The following is a 23966-nucleotide window of genomic DNA, read 5'->3' as shown; positions in this document are numbered from 1 at the left end:
TAAATGAAATAGACGAAAACATGTCATGTTACGTCCTTTTATTGAGAAATTTGCAAAAATACGTAAAAGTTTGCTAAATAACCTTATGAATACGATACAGTGGAATAGTTTTCAAAGAAAAGTTGTGCGGTCTCATATAGATTAGAGAAGGCAAAACGGAACCGCAGTCAACAGAGACGCTAAATGCCCTCGTAAATTGCACATTTTCCTTCGAAATATAGCCAAACAACAACCCCTTGGCTAGGCTACGTAATTCAGACCTCTCCCTAGAAAAATAAACAACATTCAACGAAAGGGGTTGGTTTACAGGCTAGAAAAGGCCAGAAACATTACGATGTTAATGCGATAGGTGTAAAAGGTCTAATTATCAAAAATTTGAAACCTGGGCACCGAGGATCATGCTTGCATGCCGCACAACCCGACGTGAAGCCGTGCGAACGCAGTTTACAAACAGCTTTTGCTGACACAAGATACGCCTTGTGTTGTCTTAAGTCAGCGCACTAGGGGGTGAGCATAGCAGGAATACCGAAAATCCTATTAATCGTGATACGCGAACCATTGATCCTGTCAGACTACATTGTCGCAGCAAATTAAGATCGAGAGCTTACTTACCGATGAAACTAATCCCGGTGTTACTAGCAGCGTAATCCGATAAAAATACCGGTAGTAATATTTTCTAACGGCTAACTGATTGAAACCAGCATCAGTACTATACAATAGGCAGCACAACCTGCAGGAATGTATGAACAACTCTATGTAGTAGTAGTAGTAGTAGTAGATAGAAAAACTACTACGAAAATTACTGTACTTATATGCGATACTCTCTCTTCAAATTCGAATTTTTCGAAAGCAAGACCACGTACGTCTTCCATTCCAAAAATTTCTAGTCCGAAATTACCGTGCAGCATCATGGTACCGCAAAGGATACAACCTTTCCCTTAAAGATATGTTCTGCCATAAATTTTTGTAAAGAAAGTAGTCACGAAAAGTCTATTGAAGTAGCATGTCAAATGGCATCATTGTAAACTTGGAAGTGGTGAGGTAAACGTGTGCAAAAATTAGGTGATCTGTTGAAACATGAATTGTGACTGGATATACTGTACATTTTTATTAACGGTTCATTTTTAAAAAAAACACAAAAGCTTTGAGGCTTGCTTGTTGTTCCTGTATTTGACCGAAAAGGCGATCCGGAAACAATGCAGCATTTGTGGAAAACGTTGGTCATAACCTCTTCGATAGAGGTCCCTTCTTTTATTGCTCAGCTTAAGCCTAATATTGGTGAAAGTCCTACAGTGTCGAATTCGGCTTGCACCAGCGATTTCGAATTTGGTGAGAAAGAAGCAGTTTCGTCAACAAACTGCCCAATATACCGGTCTGAACCCCACGCAGGATTCGACTTTTAAAGCAGCGTGAGCAACTACGGCACCCACTCTTGTTTAGGGTGGCGCCATAGCTGATGCTCACTTGAACGATGGCCGTTTGCCGTTTAAGGTGAACATTTGTTGACCTCTCCGGGCCTTCTTTATCGTTGGCCTTGGGACCGCCTCTTTCAAATTCATTGGTTTGGTTTTTGCGAACTTCTTGCTAACTCGTGGCTGGAAACCATCCTGATATGGTCTCATTCCTAATCTGTTCGCTTAGGTAATAACGAGAAGAAGCCTATAGTTTTTTGGAAAATAACCTTGTTCAATAGTAGACGCAGAGCTTTTAAATATTTTAACAGAGCACGTCCACTAAGAATAAGTACAGCACTCTCACATGTCACCCTTGAGACTGAGGGTCAGAACAACGCTCGTGTTGTGGTCCGCACATGAGGCGGTCTCGTGTTGAGCGGAAGGTTATACGTTTCGGAGCAAATGTTCTCCAGCACGTCGTAAACCTTAGCTATATCTTACGCTATTTTTGAACTTACGCAGAAACACATCAGTGACCTCCAGTGAAGATTTTAAAGTCTCGAAGGCTAGTGGCGTATAGCGAATTCGTCTTTAAATCCACCAAGCTTAGCTCTTTTAGAGGTCTTCACTTGCGATTTGGGGTTGATCTCTTCCTCCTACGTAGGATACAGCTAAGATGTGCCACAGAATTTACGCACGCTAGCACCGTCCCCTTGACACTCGTTTGCAAAGAAAGGCTATGTGGTCCAGATGAGTCTGGGTAATTCATACATCCCTCAATCCCAATTGAGCAATGTACCTCGCATTAGGTTCTGTCTAGACACAAGGACATGCGGACTTGAACTGAAGCTTACCGAGGGTGTGCTTATCTTGTTTGACCGGAGGGCCTTATCTGGCAATAGTTAGAGCGCTGTTGAGCGCCTGCGCTTTGCTTATCCTCTGCTAAAAAAGCAAGTGGGTCCTGGTTAAACCAACGACGATCGTTAATGCTAATTTTTTAATTAAAAAAAAAACTATTTCACTTGTGCTAGCTCGCATCTGCATTGATTTACACTATGGGCTGGTTGCCAGTACGAAGATCTCTTCTGTCGCTCGAAGCATGAACTAATAAGACGAAATTTCCCGAACGAGGCCTGAACATTAAATCCACCATGGTGAAACGCAAGAGCGAGCACTAAAGATTAGGCCAAATCTCTTTAAAACATTTCCGATACACTGAAGCAATTCTGTATTTTCTGGCAAAAAAAAAACACGCCTCAGAAGCAAGGAGGTAATATCCAGGGTAAAAAAAAAAATAAAGTGAATCAAGATAAAATGAGTTGGTCCTGACTGCATCTCAATCTCGTGATCGCACATCGATTTTGATAGAAATCTTTAAATATGATGCTATTAAATGCTACAAAACGACATTGTACCTTTATTTGGAAGTTAGCTTATATCTCACCGTGTTCTCAATCCTAGGTAATAACCTAAAGTTTCAATAAGCTTTCAAAATTAATAACTCCGTGGAGAAAGCAGCCGTTCATATTGGAAGAACTAGCCAATTAAAGTTCCCAGGTTGGGAAACTTACCTTGTAAACGGAAAACAGACACAACTTTTAGTATTCTGGCTTAGACAGCAGAAGGCGACAAACGTTATATTAGTGGGCAAGATCGATTTAAGCCGATAGGATCGGCATAATACACGGCTCATGTACTATTTTACAGCATACTAAGCCTTTCCACCCTTTCCATTATTAATAACGGCTGTTTTTAGAAGGAAAAACTCTTTAAGTACTGTAACACGACTGCTGTAGAACAATAAATACATTCTCGTAATTGTTACCCCTAACATTTATCGATAGGAAGATATCTGCAAACCTAATTACAGACCCCATTCTGCGTCAGTTGTGGGTCTACTGCTTTGTTTCTCTCTAGTTCTATTCCAATAGAACAAAAACAATAATTACAACATAAGCCGATCGTCAGGAAAAATTAGGCTAACATTTGTATGAACTTGACCATGCTATAAAACACCACAATCGTTAGAACTATGTAGACATTATACATTTGAATTACAAGCCGTTAATATAAGACAAATAGGTCAGATATGGCTTTTCTGAGTGAAGACGTTGACGAAGAAATGATGACAAAAAGTCTGAAGACTTACAGCACTAATTAAACAAGCAGGGACTGAGTATCTCGTCTCACGGTGAAAACGAAAACTTTCGTATGTCGAACAGCTTTCCATCCGTACTGTATCCGTATCTGCCCCGCAATTCTAGAATATAGATGAGAAATTATATGTTAAGATTATTGCGTTTCGAAAGGGAGTTGCCGGTTCAAATCCTGCAGAGCGAATGAAAGTGATCGGTCGTGCACGTGCAGACTTATGGTGTGTTTCTTTTATTATTATTATTAATATATATATATAAAGAAGTATGTGCAGGTTGAATGTGAAGCAATATGCTATCGTTACAAGCATAGACAGTGACGGATTCTACGCCTCTGACAAGAACAACTTTCATCAGTTTCAGCTTTGTGAGCAATAGCTTCCTACTCCTGTGCGATGCGCGGAAATTACCCAACATGTATCCTGAGAAACTTTACCTCCGATAAAATGTCCTACGTTAGTGTATGACTGACAATGCGAGGTCCGTATATGATTGACATTTAGTTGAAATCAAATATGATCTTTATTTGTGGCTTTTCTTTTCCTAATGCTGAAATTATGAGTATCTGGGTTAAATCAGAACTAGCTTTAAAAAAAAAATCTAACACGAGGTGACCTGAGTGTAAAGAACAAAAATTATATAACTTTTTTTTTCTGCGTTTGTTAGCTGGTGTGAAAATTAATCGATACTTTTATGCCTACCTTACCATATACAAACCTTTGTTTTCATATCCTGAAATGTCTCGTTTTTACATTTATTGTAAGAAATAACCCATCATACCTTGCATAGACAGTGCCACTTCTTCGAAGGCCCAGATAGTACGCTTTTTCTTCCATAAAGTAAGTCACTTACCTTACATACAGTTAAATGCAAGTGCTGCAGAGCCGTTATTACATATATGTATATAGAAACTCTACGCTCGTTATAACCAGGCGCGTATTTAGTAAAATACCATTTCAACGATTGTCACGTAAGCGATGTAAAGTCGTCCGTTGTTAACAGTCTCACTCCACTAAATTTCGTCGTAAGGGCCTCGCATATAGGGCGATATTATGAAAAAAATGTAGAAATTTTCTGCTTCGGAGACCGGGCACACACTGTACTCTAATTGACGCTTTAAAGAGAGCTCACATGCAACAGAGGCTGAATGAATTTAAAAACCAACAAAAAAAAAAAAGTACGTTTCTTGTAAGCAAGAGGCGTCCAACGAGGTTTGCGAGCCTATACTAACGGGTACGGACACAGATATCTCAGCATTTACGTCAAAAATGTATTTTTTCGAAATAGGAAAAGTAGAACAATGGCTTTACTATATTTTGGTATTGGCGCAGCAATTGACGTACTCAACCGCCGTTTGTGCGTCTCGTATCGATCCTGTGGCTCTATGCAGACTGTATTTATTCAGAATTAGAAATTTCGGGAACTGGTCTTAAGTTCTGCCGACTAATGCTCATCCCACCTTGAGTTGAATAATCATATACAGTATGCTAACAGTCAATTTCCAAAAGTTCTTGAAATTCTTTAATTTCTTTTGACATTTATAGGTGCAAGTATTGAAGTTTGTCGTTATGTTTAGTCGCTGTTTAGTACAGGATTTGAGACTCCAGTTTGTTGCGGTCATAATATTTTGAAAGACAGAGACATCGAACTGAACAGACACAACGATACTTCCTTTCCCCAAGGGCAACCTTTTAACAACTTATCCACTTACATGTAAATACATTTTTCTATGAACGCTTCTCAGGTGTATCGAAGCATGCTCGAGAAATTAGGCGCTCTCAGTAACAGGAGGTGCTTATTCGAGGTGTAAATTTTATTCCTTCAAACAGTATTAGTTTACTTAAGTTTCTATGTATTCAAATCGGATCACACAATTCGTTGGGGATCAGCGAAAAACCAGAAAGGAATTACCTTCCAGCACGGTAATATAAGCTCCCGCAAAACAGTAAGACCGATATCGGTCAAATATACAACAAGTGTTCTTCATCTTGCCACCTATCGTTTCAATATATAGAGTACGTACCGACGTATATGATAGATCAACAGCGTTTAGCAACACATGAAGAAGGATCTTTCATTTTTGTTAGAAAGTCTGCTAATTTGTGATGAAAACCAAACTGAGGAAAACGCCACATTTCCTACCTTACCATTCATTTACTTGTGCAGAATTGTATTGGTCTCGTAATGAATCTCTGTATTCGATTTTTTTTCGCAGTGCTCGTTCCCAGTCTTCTCTCCGCGCCCTTCTGGACCGTGTTTTCTCGTTCTCTCCCTTCCAACGAAACGCTTGTGACGGTGGGCGGGTGGATACGCGTTTCTCCACCCTTGTCAACAACAACGGATCAAGAGGTCGCTGAGGCAAACTCGAACGGAAAACAGAGCGGCGTGGCACGTCGTCACGCCTCGGCTAGCCGGGTGGCTGGCTTCGAGTGGACCGGGGGTGACTAGCCGGGCTAGTAGCTAGCCGCTCGAGAACCTCCAAGGTTTCCATTGTTCATGCATTCTCCACGTCCCGTGACACCCACTGGCGTTGTTGCTCACGTCTGCATTCCGCTTTCAAGGGGTCTAAGCAAACCCCAAGAAGACAGCAAAAACGAAGACAACATTTGGCTTCTTTCCTCCACATTCTTACTTTTACCCTTCGGCCTCTTGCTGCTCTTGGGTCAATTGCTGCGTGCTGGCAACAACAACAATAACCCTGCTCGCTGCAACTCTGCCTACGTGACTTTTTGCTCAGGCTGAGTCAGGGTAAATCGGGCCATCCCGTTCTGCCTTACACTTGATGTTCATTCGCACGGGTAACAGTTGTTGTCTTGGCCTGATAGTGCAAGTGAAAAGGTCTGCCTTTGTTTGCCCGCAAGATAATCGTAGTCTGCTCTACAATGGACAAGTTACCCTAAGCGAGCTAGTGCCCCTGTTCGGGCTTAGAGGAAGGCGAAGAAATAGAAGGTAGCCGGAAAGAGAACCAAGCCAGAATGCTACTATCCAACAACAAACGCAGGAATGGCAAAGAAAACCCAGGTTTCTTCGGTCAGTCCAGGGAGTGCTGAAAAGAGAGGTGTCGATGAGACCATTACTGTCATCATCGTGAGCGCCTCCCTGGCGCATCTGTCGATAGACAATTGGATCGGAATGCCTGAGAAAGGCACAGTTGGGAGTACCATGCTTCTTAAATTAAGCACAGGAGGTATGGCCTGTCCGATGCGCCAGGCCCTGCTAAGCATTTTGTCCGCAAGGTCGTCCGCTGCATGCGACGTGTCCCATTAGAACGCGACGGCGGCAGCCGACCTAGTCGTTGTCTTCGTAAAGCAGTATTCTTCTGCGATTCAGCATAGACCTTAGCAGCACGCAAACCACTTAAGTGTCGGTTAGACACGTTCGCCTTCGACGACAATTCTGAAACGTGACACATAGGTCTGCTTTGATTGCTATATCCGGTCTGGTTAAGGCGTTCTAGTGCGAATGTCGAAAGCCGACAACCTGATTTACGTGGCCACAGCTGCAAAAGCCTTAGCAAACTCAGCATCTGCTTTATTGTCTTTAAGCTTAGGATGGATTAAACCAAAAAAGAACGGACCTTCTAACACAAAAACGCACCGGCTTTTATGTATTTATAGTCCAAATATAATACGCGCAAAACATCTAGGTAGGAAAATCAGTTTGTGTTATGAATTCCGTATTATGATTCGAATTTGTGCCGATCTGTTATAATAGAGTATGCATTTATTACTGTTCCGCCATTTTTTCCAAACATTGCACTATAGTCTTGTTCCCGAAAACGTTTATCTGCGAATTTGTCGACCTCCATGTAATAGAAGGGACACTACTTTTATTTTTCCTAACAATAAAACGGTATAAAATTGTTAGCCATATATAATAGTGGTTTGGCCTCAAATGGGACACCTAACTGTTAGCACAGATTTCCGCTAGCTGATAATACCAGTTAGTATGATTATGGATCCTCATATCGTATTTTCCATTCAGATTAGTTCGGAAAGACATAAAATCGTCTCTTGAAAAAAGAAAAAACACATGAAAAGTATTGCTCAAATCAAATGATCGGAGAAAAATGCGCAGGCAGGGATAATTTGCTCTACTAACAAATCCACTAGATCAGGGTTCATGTTGCTCACTTAAGCAAAATCAATGATTCTCTGTTATCATTCTTGTTATGTCTAGAACCCCTGTATAGATAAAGCAATAGAAGTTCCAGTCAATTATTTAGTGCTTCGTATATGGTCACAAAAAGTCATTAATTCACTTAGTTTCCCAGGAAGTTCCGTTATCAAAATCAGGTAAATGATAGGTTTTTATAACTGGAATTGTTACCAGCTCGACAGAAGTCCAATCCAGTTATCGCTGGCTTCGTATCAGCCTTCTCCCTCATCGATATCGAAGGGTTACAGCGCCAAGTGCACGTCCGTATCTATTCATCCTTTTGATTTACGTTCAACTCCACTACGAGATCTATTAGTAAAGACGTACGTGTATATTGCCTAATATTTTTATTACTTACTGAAAATATCACGCTATCTCACATTGAATCATGAGTCGTTTGCTACGATGGCCATTATACTGATGCTCAGCTGCTAACGGTGCGGTTGCACCGTATTGCGATACTTCCACGGGCCATTTCTATTTCAGGGAAGACATCTGTCCTTTCCATACAACCAGGACCCCTCAACTTGATGGGCGCATCTTTATTTGCAGAAAATTACTGTCTGTCTATTACAAGTTTTACGCTCAACAGCATAAACTACCATTATCGTTTTTCCCAAGCGGTTTTGTGTCTTATTAACGATGTACTAATCATTTAGTTAAGGCTTTTCGGGCGTAACATATAAAAGCTTCAAAATATAACGCCTTTTTCTGTAGAACTTTCTACTATAGGAGAGTCGGACTTGCCCTACTGGAAATGTAATGATCGTTTCTTTACGTTACGTTCTCTACGTTTCTCTATGATATATGATCGTTGCGTTCGCAACAATCCTAGTATAATATGTACGAATCTTTCCGCTACTGGCATAGTTATGTTAAATGTCAGAACACCGAAGATTACCATTTTTTGCAGGGTCACACACACACAAAGAAAACCTATTGAAAACCTAACACTAACCTAATTTTGGCCAACCCAGATTATGTGGATGGCGTCGTTGTCAGCTGGAGAATTACCTGCAGCGACCACTCATTCTCTGAGCTGCTTTTCTGAGCTACTTCGGATTATATGATTATTACCATGTCGGATGATTAATACCTTCATTCTTAGTGCTCGTCAATTTCTCGCGGTGGCGCCCTATATATCACTAGCGGCTTTGTGAAAGTTTCGTCAACGGGGTAGCGGAAGCGGCCAGCAGGCCTTTAGCCTTCAGGGCTACGAAACGATCAGAAGGGTTAATTGGCCTGGTCTCGGGATTAATTATAGCTCGCACAGCAATCCATACAAGGCTGGACGTGTCTTGCAAAGAGAACAATCCTATTTGAACGAATACGCCCGGAGAGTATGAAGCTGGTTTGAGTCAGTTTCATTGAGCTAACTGACCACTAGGCTGCCTCTTAACCGACCTTATCCAGTATGTCTTGGGTTGTTAATTTTTGTAAGATTCCCCAGAATGCATGATTTCAAAGAGCTTATTAGCTTAGTGAGTGTTTGAAAGAAGTTATTACCGAATGGGGCCTAAATAGGACATACACCATATAAAACAAATAATTTATCCCAGTTGATTTGCTCTCTTTGCAAAGGTTATCTTCAGAAGTTATGCTAGCTGATTGTGCTCTTCCAGCCCATCCTAATAACATAAACTGATAACGGTGTTTGTTACGTGCACCGTTATGGCTAAGCTAAAGTATTAATTCACCTGTTTTTGCCCTGACATCAATTCCGTCCTGGCGTACCCTAAGGTTCTTTTATAGATATCAGCCCTAGATATTTAAAAAGTTTGCTATCTGCGCTGGGCAAGTAGTTTGTGGCCTTCTAGGTTTTTGGCCTTTACACGATAATGAGAGCAATCAGCATTTGAAGAAAATATGTTGAATCGCGCGTGCGGCAATGCCGTTAAGCCTAGTTTCAGACGTCTGACTTTTGACAAAAATAGCGAGAGGAACAAAAACAATTTAGGATAATACATTATTCAAATTTGTCCTTCCGGTAACATTCATTATGAGTGGCTTCTGGGTAGGTTAGCACTGGTCCATTTGTATACGTTGCAGATCTGTAAAAGCAGCTGTTTGAAAACAGGTGTCTCTGTTGTCTTTACGAGTTAAGTCACAACTTAATTACATGACAAAGTTTCTGTACGATACATATTCTAGAAGAGGGTCAGCTTCATGACTAAATTGGATGCGCCTTATCAACACTTATACATGTTTATGTATTACATAGGGCGCCAAAAGTTTCTATTGAACTTTATTATCAAGCTTTACTTTAATTGTAAAACTATAATTATTAAAATTAGTTGGCACAGCATAATGTAGTCTGGCATGAACAAGCGTTCAGGCAGTCAATGCATCGTAAAAAACCAATGATATTAATATTGCAACAATCTAAGTTCTTTTGGCAGTGGATGCCATGTTTTTTCATTCCGTCTATCTTCTCGCAGCATGAATTACAAGCTCTGTCTATTAGAATGGAGTGACGAGCATGGCTGATGGTCCTTTTTTGCCCATTCGCTTATATGATTTATTGATTGTATTCAGAATGAACAGAAAATACATTGTCGATAGCGCCAATACCATAACCACTGCTGCTACAACAATCATTTCGCCCTGCACTTAGGCCACCATGCAAATAAATCCGTCTCGTTACCGCCATCGCCGCTGCCACTGCCGCTGTGCCGCCAGCAGCAATAACGCTCTGTTCTGGCAGCCGAGCGGCCTTTAAAGGGTACACGGAACAGGTGACTTTTATACTCCCACCTACTCCTGCTACAATAAGTGTTCATAGCCTTTTACTTTGGTAGGGCAACACATGTTCGGGGCTTCTAGGACGCGAAGCGTCGAGAAAACGAAAAGTAATGAAGATTAATTGAACAACCTAACCGAAGTCGGTTGTAATGGTACGGCCGAAGTCGCGTTTTGGTGCTTCCAATTCAAGTGATCCTTTTTCAAGAACCCTCACACTCTGCTTATTTTTTTTCCACCTGGAACAAGCAGGTACCTTTACGGGACTCTGGACACTCTCATTAGTGTCCAATAAACAAATCCCATGTACATTTGAACATTAGACATTTATAACTTATATATTACCGCTGTTGTTAGCTAGGTTAGACACGCGAAAAATGAATGTATTCTTTGAGTGTGAGCCGAATGGTTCAGGACAGACTAGAATTTGTCCTGGAACCCTCGTCTAACTTAGCAAACGAACTTAATTTATTCACCTTTATTAGTAGTAGACAAGGGATCCCGATATTAGAGGGTGAGTAGATGGAACTACTTACAATGCCTTGCGTCATATGCGCTGTACAGGTGAGTCTATAGAACTAATTTAAGGGATTTCCCAGATGTCTAAAAAATGGTACTAGAGAACAGCAATTCGCATAATATCTATCACAATTTCATCCGCACGTGGGGCATTTGTGAATTAATAGTGAATAATTGGGGCATTAGTCTTGTGAAAACTAACTTTTTTGCCAAATTCACAATAAAAATCGTACAGGCAAAGCGAGCGACCATTTGCCCGTTTCGTCCCGTTCCACTCGTCGTGCATCGCACCCGAAACTAAGAAATCTCGATGAATCATCTAGAATTTTTGTCCAGTTCTTGAAACTGGTATCCAACGTTTCCGTTGGGGGGTGCTCAGAGCGACGACGTAGGTCCCAGGATAGTACCAGGTTTTACTTGCATTGTCATAATCGTAAATAATCATTATTAATAATAAAGTGGTACGCATGTTGACTAGAAATACATAAGACAATTTCAGATCACGATGTGAAGTCCTGGTGCCCTTTAGAGGAAAAAAAACTTCTTAAGATTTCATCCGTCGATGTTCTTCGCTGTAAAATTTTTCTAAATGATGCGTATCTCATAGAACAAGTTGAGAGCGGTTGCGAAAGATAACCACTGGAACAATTTGATTGTCCGCACGGTCAACACTGCTTTCCTGCATTTTTCGGTCAGATATTCAGTGGAGCTTCTGCCGCGTCCGCGGAGAAGAACAGTTTTAAGTACGAAAATCGATTTATATAAACAATTAGTGACTTGGCGATGTGCGAGGTGTCAGTGGCCGCTGTTTCTCCTCTCCTTCTGCCTATATTTTGGCCAGGTTTTCAATCAGTCTAAAACTGACTAGCGCGCAGCTGGGCTAGAACTTGCTGTACTTGGAACCGGTTCGATCTGTATGTCAGTAAGTGCTCTACATACAAGACGACCGACTGATTTTCCCGGCCGTTTTATTCGATCAGAAATGTCCTTTAGTAAGATAGCGAATAAGAAGGCTTAGGCTGTCCCCTTGAGCCAGGCCAGTCGTCTGAGTAAAAGGCGGGTCTTAGGTCACTGCGCCATCGATAAGTATTCTGTTCTCTGGCAGAACCCCTGTTGCTACGTCCTGTTCAGTCTTGAACAGCCACTCGAAGATCAGCATCTCACTGGGCTGGAAATGTACCCATATGTAGACATTTATTAAATAGTACCTGAGGCGAAAAGGGCACCGCGCATGGTGTCATAGCCCGTTACGTAAACATCTTTACGAAGTAAATTACTACGGCCGAAGAGCTAATCAGGCAAACCGTTGAGATGCTGTAGTGCGTTAGCTACTCGTATGGGCAACGTTTTGTGTTGACGATCAAACGGGTGTCCAGACATCTAAGATATGGTTTACTTTATAACGCATACGCTTTTTTATAGATCATTTTAAGAACAAAGGCTAAAAAGCCTAGCTTTGGCTACACTTCAACCATAAGCTTGAAGGTTATCCGGATCCTCCGGATAAGGTTGCAGATATGGCTGAATGACGGCCTGTGCTTCCGGAGAATATGGAAAGCTGTACTGTAGACTGGAAAATTTCAGCCAGACGCTGCGCTTAAGCTTCGGTATTCCCGGCGTTAGGCGCAGTCTTCGTGAGTGCGTTCTGATGACCTGTCTACATCTAGGCCTCCGACGGAATTACTAGACGAGGTTTGACGTTTGACAGTTCGCACAGGTGCAATATGGGCAGTGAGGGCTATCGTCATCGGCACATGAGCACAAATCTTTGCATCTTCTGCCAATGAGTGATTCTTAGCTTGACAGTTTACAGTACGGTTTTGATTAAGCTTGTTACACCATATCCATACTTAAACCTGCATGGTGAGGTGGAATCGACTACCCAAAGATCATAGTCCACGAACAGGGTCTTCGTCCAGGTTACTAAACAATACAAACGGTCGCAACCTTATATACTATAGAAAACGGCATTACGAAACGCTTGGCTTTTTAAATAGACATAAAATAGTTTTATGAAAATTATTCGTTCAGTTAGACGCATCTTTATAAATAAGCAAAAATTCACGAAGAAGTACAAACAAGGCAACTTACTTCCATAATGTATGATTGACGTGTTTCGTTATAGGTGCGGTTTCAGCCCGATCTATTGAATGAGCACCCTTTATTTTAAGCTACAAGATATTACGTATTCGTGTTATTGGACCATGCCATTCACTTGACGACCCGGACAGGAGTGCCGCATTGGAGACGGCCGTGGTGAGTACAAACAGTCTCAATGAGGTCATTAGCGGGTTTAATCCGTGATTTTGCCCTCTTTATACGAAACATGCGAACAGAGAATGCTATGCGATAAAAAAGTTTGTATAGGGCTTAACTAGTCGTAATAATAGAAGTGCTATTCTAAAGAGCTTTCGCCGGCGCTGATCTACTGGGTCTTCTGTGGAAATTACCGATTTATTGGTAGGTGACAACCCCTACCCAGATAAACCGCAGCCAACCAGTATAGTAGCGTTCTACTAGGGGGAGTGGGTCGTCGACATTGGCAAACGCAAGCGATCCGAGATCAGCCGCTTGCACAAATAATAATAACAATAGGTGTATAATACGAAGTGTAATAGAGGTGTCTATGAGATGGCTCGTTGGCAGCACTAGGGCACCATCTAGGGCCAATTGCAGCGACATTAGAACTGACCTCGTTTTCCTGTCAGGGATCAACATCAATTTAAGAGACTTTATCTCGAGCGAAAATACCAAGAAGATAAGTTTTAGACCTAAGGTAAATGATTTAAAAAAAAATACATATAAAAAATATAATTTGTCACTGTTAACATAAATCGTTGAAAAAACAGGAAAAGGCCCAGCGACTAAGCGAAAAAAGCTAATAGTTGGTTATTAATAGAGAATATTACCAACGTATATGTTCCTTAAGCTGTACGTTAAATCACAGCAAACTTACCTCAAGTTTTCAAAACTCTCATTATAAAAATTTCAAAACCTAGTGACACAATTTTGCCTACTGCAAGATATTGGTTGACAAACTACGTTTATCTAACTTCGCCCAGTTGTTTCCTGCAAAACATGATCGTGTATTTAGGCAAATGCGCAAGAAGCAGAAAAATGTTAAATGGCTGTTCTATTTGCGGTGTTCGCTCGAAGTATTCCCTGGTGTAGTGGATTAGGTTTTTTTTTCTATTTTAACGACTTTTGTTTCTACTACCTCTCTGGTCATTGGGTCTCGTACTGTCGGAATGGCTTCGTACATATGCACAACACTGTATGTAACATTCGGCCTTCTCCCACAAGCCGTCCTCGCTTTTTCTTTCTATTTTTCTATCTAAATAGGACAAACCGACCACTAGTACCCCCCGCGGCAGCGTCATCCGCGCTTCATTCCACGAGGGAGCAGACACTCAGTGAACTCCGCTGAGTTGGACACTTGAACTAGTCGAGCAGCCAGCGGGCGTCGAAGGTCTGAAAACGAACGACAGAGCGAGTGAAAAAAATGAGGACGAAACATACGAGGACCGACATGTCGATATTTCATTTTCAAAATGTCTTTCGTTTGCCCCTCGTCGAAGTACTCACAACAAGCACTCGCCTGCTGCCTTCGGGCCTTAAAACCTCCAGGGTCCGTCATAGAACAAGTCCGGACCGCTGCCACTATTACTGCTATTGCTGCTGATGTATTTTTCGCCGCCGTCCGAGCCTGGGTCTGCGGGGTTTTGGAGGGCGTATCGAGGGTCTAGATGGAAGGCCGTTGGAAACTGTATGAAGCTGAGGATGCTGGTGGGGAGGAGGGGCGGACGAAAAAGCGGTTTGGGGTTGAACAGCGGGCGAAGACGCAACGCGTTGCCTTTCAACGTCACTTCGGGCCTGCTCGTCATGCGATGCGAGCTTGCCCCCACTAGATTTTCTGCTACTGCTGTTGTCGCTATTGAGTTAGGGAGGATCGAGAAACAACAGGCAACTACGATGGGGATCACCGTCAGCAGTGTATGATCAAGATCGGGCACTGGGGGGCTTAGAGAAGTTCGATCGAAAACTAGCGCCTCGCGCAGAAACAACAGTTGGGGTGAACGTGATAGCGCAAAGCACGGGCCGCCACGGCAGCACCAGCGGCACTCGAAGCAACGGAGTCTCAACCACAGGATACGCTGTTGAAAGTCCTTGGTCTCCTCTATTTTGCTTGATGCTAACTTTCGGCTCCACGACTAAGCATGCGCCTTTGTGCGCATAGGCTGGACGTCGACCATGAGAAAATAAAGTCCCCTTTGAATATATTTGTCTTCAGTCTTCCACACTACAGCAGTTGTACTAGCTTTATCACAATACAAGCGAGAGGTACTAACGCTTTGTAACGTGGTGTCGGCTTTTATTGCTTAAGACATGTGTGGAAAAAATTAAGCCATCGAGAGGTTTCAAGCCTCTCTTATGAAACTCGACTTTTATTGATCACTTACTTATTTCATGCTTATTAAGCCAATGGAGACCGCTGCAAACTTGCTTAGAAACTGCAGACAGCAACTGCCTAGGGCGCGTACGCCTCACGCGATTGTTGTCGTCAGTCACCCGAGGTTTAATGCAGACGTCGAAACATATTATGTGGAAGCTTAGTTACCGCCGAGCGTCAGCTCTAAAATGGAGCGCAATTTAAATCTGAACGTGGCATTTTCGAAAGAGTTTGATTTTCATCATAGATTCAAGCTACGAGACGACAGTAATCACATAACGATTATATAATAGGTCTATATAATAATAAATGCTTTACGGATAGATCTCTGTGCGCTAGTAACATCATATGGCCATTTTTAAGGGACAAGTAGAGACGCTGACGGCGATGAAAATTACTGGGTTGGGTCCATAGCTTGATTTTGTGCACCGGAAAACACACTCGGAGCACGAAGCAAGTATACATTCGCGTAGGCGGTCTACGAATTGAGATTAGACTGTCAAACTTTGCCTAAATAACGAGATTTCTCCGCTGGAGACTGGCAATTGGTCAGCCAGCATAAAGCCATACATTTTTATAGCCAGCTAGAACAGTAAATATTTATTGCAATTATATGGCTTATGCAAAAAGGTTAACCTCTTATTTCCATGTGCATATATATATATATATATATACTGTTCTCAAAAAAAAAGTACCATTTTCTTACCAGATGGCTTAACAAGTGGTGTAAGTCGGCGTTGTTGTCGTACGGAAGTGGATATACTGGAACAATACTCGGACCTAAAGCGGAGCGCTTTAGAAGGTGCGTAAAACTGCTCTAAAAATTCAATATATTTTACAATTTTTGAGTACGATAAAGATCGAAATACTGCCTTAGCGCATAAAAAAAAAAAAAAAAAAAAAAAAAACTATGTTACTTGCGATCAAGGCATTATTGGAGAAGATTGTTCTGTCGTTTTGGTGTGCAATATGGTCCTCGTGCGGGTCGATCAATAACGAAAAAAAAAAAATAATGAAAGTATCGCAAGAGTTGAACATGACCGAAAGAAACATAAGTATCTCCTGAGAACAAAGCACTCACTAACAGGCAGTTTTAGAACGTTTGAAGAAAGCTGACTACAAAGAAGCGTTCGATGTTTGGGTGCCACACGAATTGACGCTAGAAAGATTTGATTGATTTTGTTTCAATCTGCGATGGTTTAGGGAAACGCAACGACGCGATTGATCACGGCTAATGAAAACCAGGTCACACTGCAATATTACTTGCATAGTTTAGGTATTAAGTAACATAGTTTACGATCTATGGCAAAGTCGAGATCATGTCGAAGGGGGTGATACAATATTCTTGGTGGGATTGGACAGAAATCGTGCATTGCGGGACACTGCCGCCAGGCAAAAGGATCCATTCGGACCCCCCTGTTGTCAACAACTAAAAACATTAGAGCAAGTTGTTAAAAACAAATCGATAGGAACAGAAAAGATGCTGTCTTCGACCACGATAACAACAGACACCATACATCTTTAGCATACATAGCCGGCAAAAAATAAGAGAACTTCAATGGCGTAGATTTCTCCCCATCGGACTATGGTCTCTGTAGAGCTGCCTTAAGGGTTTTTAGTTTCGATTGAGAGATACGAACATTGCTTGTCACAATTTTTCAATACAGAAGACCTATAATAATAATAATAATAATGAGAACAAAAATATCAGGCAATCGTGCAACAAAAATCGCGCACATTTCGTTTAGGAATATAATTTGAACATATAGAAAATATTCGTTTTCGTTTTAATTAAAACAGATCAGTTCTTTTTGACAAGCCAGTATATATATATATGCAGTGCAGCATTTCGCGACACTTTTCTTTGTCTTATATATATATAGTGTTTTTTTTCCGGGTAGCACCGTCTACTCAGATATGATCACTGAGGCTTTTAGCAGGCGACTTGCACTCATGCCAAGAAAGGATAGAAAATTGGTGTGATTTACGGATACTAGGGGTACAAACAATTCCTGTGCTCCTACAATGATCTACCACCGAGAGCACTGTGAACTGTTGCTCCAAAGGCTTCTAGAAAGCACATTTTAAATTTCAAAAGTTACGTCGAAGTCTCTATACGCTAGTGAATAATAACAGAGAGTCGAGAACTGTGGTACGAGCCGACCCATCTCAGAGTTGATGAACGTAGAAAAACATATCTAGCTATTTCACATGGGTAAAATAAAAACAAAAAATGATCAGACGACTATCAATCGGAAGGGTCAAAAACAATGGCGTAGAGTCGTTTGCACAGTTAACATGTGAGTTATTTAATTACGATTTGCGATTAGAATTAATTTTCTACGATACTCGTATACGGTCTCAACAGTGCGTAAATGAAACTCGACGGCAGGACATCGCCCTAAAGCTGCGGTAGCTTAGGGCTCTATTTAGTAATATACCATAGACGTTATTCAATATATAGCTTCATGAGCTCCTGTTCGCCCGTTATGACCCAAATGTGTTTACAAGAAATGGAGGAGACGATGAGCAAATTATGCATCACATAGCCAGATGATTAAGCAGACTTAAACCTTTCCTAAGGCACAATAACACACGATCCTGCACACCCAAGAATCACGTTGATAAAAATACAGGAGCGGTAGCTGGGAGGGACACTCTGTCTTCCACCAGACTCACCAGACACTGTTCTTGTGTAAGTTACATGTTTTTTTTTCAAATCTAGACAACGACAATTTGTAACTTCTTAGTACTAAAGCTGTTCGGGTTGTAATATGGTATCGAAATTGCCTTTCGAAACTTTATGAACCCCTTATACGCCAGACTTATGTAACAGGACAAAGTTACCGTTCAAACCGCAAAAGGTCATAGATAATAGAACTTTACAAATCATCGTGGATAATAAAGCTCCAATCAAACATAAAATAGATAGATACTCTGTTGAAACTTCTGTGAACTTACATTTCGCATTTCATACTGATCTACCTGTCAGGATCTGTCGTGGCATTCTAGCTTGTTCTAAGTTAGAATGCTACGACCAACGAAAAGGCTTTGTGCAGCACGAGCAAGTTTCGATAATACAATGAATGATAGCGTGGACGACATCATGCTGGACTGCTGATGCAGTATTCCAACATTTAGAAAATGTGTTACCTCCAACGGCACGCGTAATTACCGCTTTAACAAGAGGTCCTATAGACCCCTTTGGCGGTAACACTTTAAAAATACGTGTTCGAAGAAACCCGTACTTCAAAGACAACACAGCTCAGCAATCCAATAGCGTTATGAACATAATTCAAGAAAATGACCAACTTCTAGGCATGTTTCAACGGTAAGCGGAAACATCTTGTTGATGAACTCACTTGATGTCTTACCAGGATCGATTGGATTTTAAACCTATTGAGGAAACACAGAGAAAATGTCAAAGTAATACATTTTGTTACAAGTTTCCTTAGAGCAAAACTACGACGATTATAGATATAGAAATCACGAACCTCAGCGCCAAACAACTCTTTAAAAAACTGTATAGAAAAAGTGAAGTCATCAACAAACCAAATGCAGCAGACTTAAGGTACCCAATATGGCGAATTAAGGCGCTCATATAAACTACAAACATGAATTTGTTTATAATGCAGCCTTGTAAAAATTTACGCGTTATTAAATGGTCAAAATTGTGTATCGTTAAGAACTGAGTGCCAAGATTAGATTCGAGCCAATGAGCAGCAACAGTGGTTAAGTTTTTTTTTATTATATAAAACAATTTTCTTGCTCTACGGAATAATTTTTCGCTCGTGCTTATTGGCACGTTTTGTAACATTTGTTTTATACAAAAGCACCGAATTGTTGGACAGTATTCGAGCGTTATGTAGTAAAATACCGAATTGATGAACATGAACTACAACGTATGACTATAACTTGGAAGTTATGGTGTAATTGTTTGGAAGGTAGTAATGAAAGCTGCCTTTTCAGTCCGTGACCACTATGTAACTACCTTCACAGGACACATTGAGTATACACATGTGCCTACTAATGGCGTTCTTAACGAGAAACCATGCAAAACAAACGATCCGGTTTATGCTAAAAGCTTTGTGTCAACACCTCTCATGATGGAGGAAAGCAACGATGCATAGCAGCAGAAAACTCACAGCTCTGAACCATGTCGGGAAGTATCGCCGTGAAACTTATTACGTGAGCCTATTTATTACTTATTACTATTATTATTACGTAAACAATAATCCACAATAACGAAACAGGTCGTTTAATTGTTTCGTTCTTTCAAATACAAGTATATTCGTTCCATTGCCACTAGACAGCTGCTACTGTTTACTTCAGGCACACACCCCTTGACAATGAGAAACTGCTCGCTATAAAATATGCTGGTAGCAGATAACGCCTTCGGAGGCAGTTGACTGCTTCTTCGTCCCGCGTTCTGCGACAGTTCTACCTGTGATCTCCTATTCACGGGGTTTTTCCGCTTCATTTTTAACTGCCTAGACAAGCCAGAGGCCTCTGCGGAACCGGCAGGACTGAGTGACAATATTGCTGTCCTATAGCAACAATGATCAAAGGTCTGGAAGCGTATGGACGCATGGTAGTGCCCTGCTGGAAACGGCTGGGCCGCAATAAGGTGCAACGATACTCTTGTCTGTTTTTGAAAATTTTTCCCTGACAAGAGCTCGATAAATTAGTTACTACTTTTCTCATACCTCGCACACTCCACTGCTGGACAGCGCTAGACGAATCTAGGTTCCTCGACTGAGAAGGCAACGGTAAATATGGCTGAGCTCTGTACACTAGTTTTCCTATTTCTTCTCGATGCTCTTTGCTTGACGACTGAAGGACATGGTGAAGTTCGACGCCAATTCAAACGTATTTATACGGCATGGTCGAATAAGTTGTGCATCTCAGCGATTTCATCAAAAACGCTATAAAAGCTTTTAGGTTTAAAGCATTCCCCTAGTGCCGTAGTTGGATGAAAAATCGTTTATTATTATTATTAAATTAGTATAAAATCGGAAACGGAGGAACCTGAATCGAAAACAGTAAAGATTTCATGTATTACGTATCAACGAAATGTATTTGATGGAAACAAAAACTACGGGAACATGCCTATCACTGGGAAAAGTATTTTTTTTTTTATAAACACCCCGTAAAAAAGAGATAACTGCTTTTTCTGTAAACCCAATAAATACGAAGCAAATCGAAAATACTTTTATTGCAAAAGCACCATTCACTGAGTTCAATGATAACATTCATGACGCATTGTTTTACAACATTGCATCTATGCGTCCTATAAGAACAATATGTATTATACGGGTCACCGGTTGCTGCGTAGATGACACGCGTGGCATGTTAGATACGGGCATCTCTACGTCCACAGAACCGAACACATTCTTATCGATACTATCAGCCCCTTTCAAGCGTAAATTGGTGCCATACATGAGCAGAAATGTTATGATTATTGCTATATAACATTGTCCATTATTATTTCCTGTACAGTATGATAAAAGGCCGGGCTACTGACACTGCACCAACGCAGTACAACAGAGGCAGGTTACTAATGGCCAGTACGTCATACGCAATGCAATTAAGGCTTATAAAGCAATGCAGAGATGTAGCGTTAACGCTTAGGTGAAGAAGCGCCAAAGTCTGCTGCAGGCGCCGCCGTTCGCCCACTGGTGGATTTGGGTCTAGCTTAAGTCTTGGCTAAAAGCTATCCTGTTTTCATTTCGTCGATCTAGCGAAGCGTTCTACCTATTCACACACACCGATACACAGACTGTAACTCGGCCCAACTGGCACACCGACCACTGCCACATGCAGGTCATTAATCTTGATGATTCTGGAGCAAAGCATGAGGCAAGGAGGTTTACGGCACCGCCATTGTTCAGGACAAGGCAAGGCGGGTTTTGTCCGAGCCGAAAGTATGCGGGCCTTTCAGACTGTCAGAGTAGTTTGGAGGACATAAGAGGAAGGAGGAAAGGCCAAGTATTCTCCGAGCTACGGCAAGGTGGGGTAAGGCCGGCCAGGCCGGAGATTTGCTTCCGCTCGAAGGGAGCGAAATGTTGCAAGTTTTCTTGGCCGTAGTTTCGTTGCTTGTGGGCCCGCGTCTTACTTGTTCCCGCAGCGAAGAGTGACCATTGCTCGTTGAAAGCGTCGCATCTATCGCTTTGGGAAAGCTGAACGCACGGAACACCATTAGGCGACGGTAAGGCCTGCGGCGGCGACGGTGGTATCTATATGGCGTCGGCAGGACTCGATGCACTAAGCCCGGTATATCCGGCACCGAGCAGCACTTGAACGGTCTTAGACGGGTCTAGTGAGCCACAGATTTCCCGCTAACCGCTGTGCGCCATTCTCAGAAGCTGCACCATGCGCCGCTTCGTTTGCCTCATAACCCCATCTTAAGCTGGGCCCGAAGCGTGACACACGCGTTAGCTCGTTTTGAATCGAACTGAAGTAATCCGAACAACATACATGGGCTAGTGCAGCATAAAAGGTCGTCACCCGCCCCAACCCTCTTTGCTTAGCTTACATAAAAGGATTATCTACTGTAAGTGTGGAAAATTACTTGCCAATGAACCATTCAGCTAATGAGGCCACTAAAACAAATGGTGCTCTGTTAGAAGTAGAACTCTTTTTTGATGCAAACTAATATAAAGATGGCTTAATTGTTTAATGAAGTAGAGCTGACACTCGGAAAGGTTACTCCTTTTACAGACTTGACTATTTCAAAAACTTTTTTAATATTTGTCTCTCATATATGTTGTCCCTTGAATAAATAGCAAATACAGTAAAAGTAGAAGGACTCGTTAGATAACCAAAAAGATCAAAAGCGACCAAATACATCGTCGTATTAAGGCAATGATGACGGCGCTTATTGGCCTAGTTCTATTTTAGCGGATATATACGGCTGGCTTGATATTCTCTTCCTTTGTACGTCATTCTTTATCAGTAGAGTAGGCTAACTAGTTGGCTGGCTGGCATTATTGATATCGAGAAATGAGATTTCACGACCGGTTGCCAAAGGGCCTTCGCCCTATGTCGCGTTGCTTTCGCTCCTGCCTATCATCTTGGCTTGCCTTTTTCGCTCTGAGTCTTCTTTCACCCACCGAGCGTGTCTTCTTGTTTTTAGCCTCAATGGTCACGCCCGTTTGTCTGGACTCGCCGGGTCTGTTTGTTTGTTTGGGCCAGTAACAAAAAGCCTTGAAGACGATTTGTACACCGACGGCAAAAATAGGAATGTACGCGTAACACCAGCACTTGTAGCAGTTATAGCCATAGCATAGCCTACCAAAGGCTACCGGTCAAACAAACCACGAGACAAACCTGCATTCGGGCTGGTCAATACACTTGATTGTTGGCCAAAAAATATCTTCGTCCGTAATGTTGCTTGCTCTGTCCGCAATGGCTTTGAAGGCTTGTTGGTGTCTTACGAGCTAAATACAGATTGAATCGGTAAAATGTTTAATATCGAACAATGCCCGTGTTCGACGTACCCCTTAATTCTACTTCTGGATAATCTGATACTAAAAGGAATGCATCTTTATCTCAATGAACTTTTGTACTTGGTGCTGATTATTAAACTGTTGCATGCCCTTAGGACATAGCCAAAGCTACTAGTGAAGTTATGCACCTATTGTAAGTCCTTTGAAGTTATTTTACTGTTGTTTACCTTTAACTTCCCTGCCATTTTAAGACAGCATCCTAGGTTTTAAATAGATTTTCCAATTTTTACTGTTAGTAGACGGACACCAGTTCACGACCGCTCGGGTATTACTGAATGGCACGGACAAAAGACCTTGAATTTATTGACCACTGCCACGGTGCCTGTTGTATAGCACCACAGCTTCGAAAATTCCATAGAGGAAGATCTGCCTGCCGACTGGTTCCACAATCCTGGATAGGGGTGAGATGTTGTTTTGTCGCATCTCTGAACACCCTTTGAGGGGCAGTAACAAAAAGAGAAAAGAAAAATAGAGTTGGCCTGGCGTGGCCCAAAAAGCGCGAACGACTGGAAGGAGAGTGGTTGGATAAAGAGCAAGAGACTAAGACATCTTTGTCACTTGATTCGCGTACGAAGACGGATGATACCACCAAAGCCAGCGATGCCACGCACACAGCTATTACTTTCGCTCTCAGCACTTGAAAGTGTTGATCTTGGCGCTGTGGCTGGTTCTACCGTTTTTATTTTTGCCTCTCATTTTCCTGCAATCGCTGCCGCCCTTCGCCATCGTCGTCGTGTGTCTTTCTGTGGTCATTTGTGTCAGAGTTGAAGTTAGAAGCCAACCACACATCGTGTCACTTTGACCAGCCACCAAATAAACGAGCTTTCTTTTTAATTCGCAGTTAAAGCAATCGAATGATGGCCCACTACCTGAGATAAGGTCAATTTAAACCATATTGCCTACTAGGACCTATAAGCACTACGCATTATAAATGTATGCTGAAGCGTATCATCGAGTGAGCCATGGGCCTGCAGTGACACGGGATTATATAGCTAAGAGGCAACCTGTTTTTAATCCACAGGTTCCATTCCTAGTACTCCGCTAG

The 23966-nt window shown here is 41.8% G+C and overlaps 1 long non-coding RNA gene across 2 annotated transcripts in view; it reads right to left on the bottom strand.

Moving 5' to 3' along the window:
* Positions 1 to 2729: 2729 nt before the first annotated feature.
* Positions 2730 to 23966, bottom strand: part of LOC111253330 (uncharacterized) — a 33341-nt gene continuing 12104 nt past the window's right edge. For both annotated transcript variants that reach the window (XR_015330621.1, XR_015330622.1), the window contains one exon: positions 2730 to 3654. This is a non-coding gene — a long non-coding RNA (uncharacterized LOC111253330). The remainder of the gene's footprint in view (positions 3655 to 23966) is intronic.

The sequence above is a fragment of the Varroa destructor genome, unplaced genomic scaffold, assembly GCF_002443255.2.
Source record: "Varroa destructor unplaced genomic scaffold, Vdes_3.0 BEIS01000006.1, whole genome shotgun sequence".
Classification (NCBI taxonomy): domain Eukaryota; kingdom Metazoa; phylum Arthropoda; class Arachnida; order Mesostigmata; family Varroidae; genus Varroa; species Varroa destructor.
This window is presented reverse-complemented; position numbering and strand designations above follow the sequence as displayed.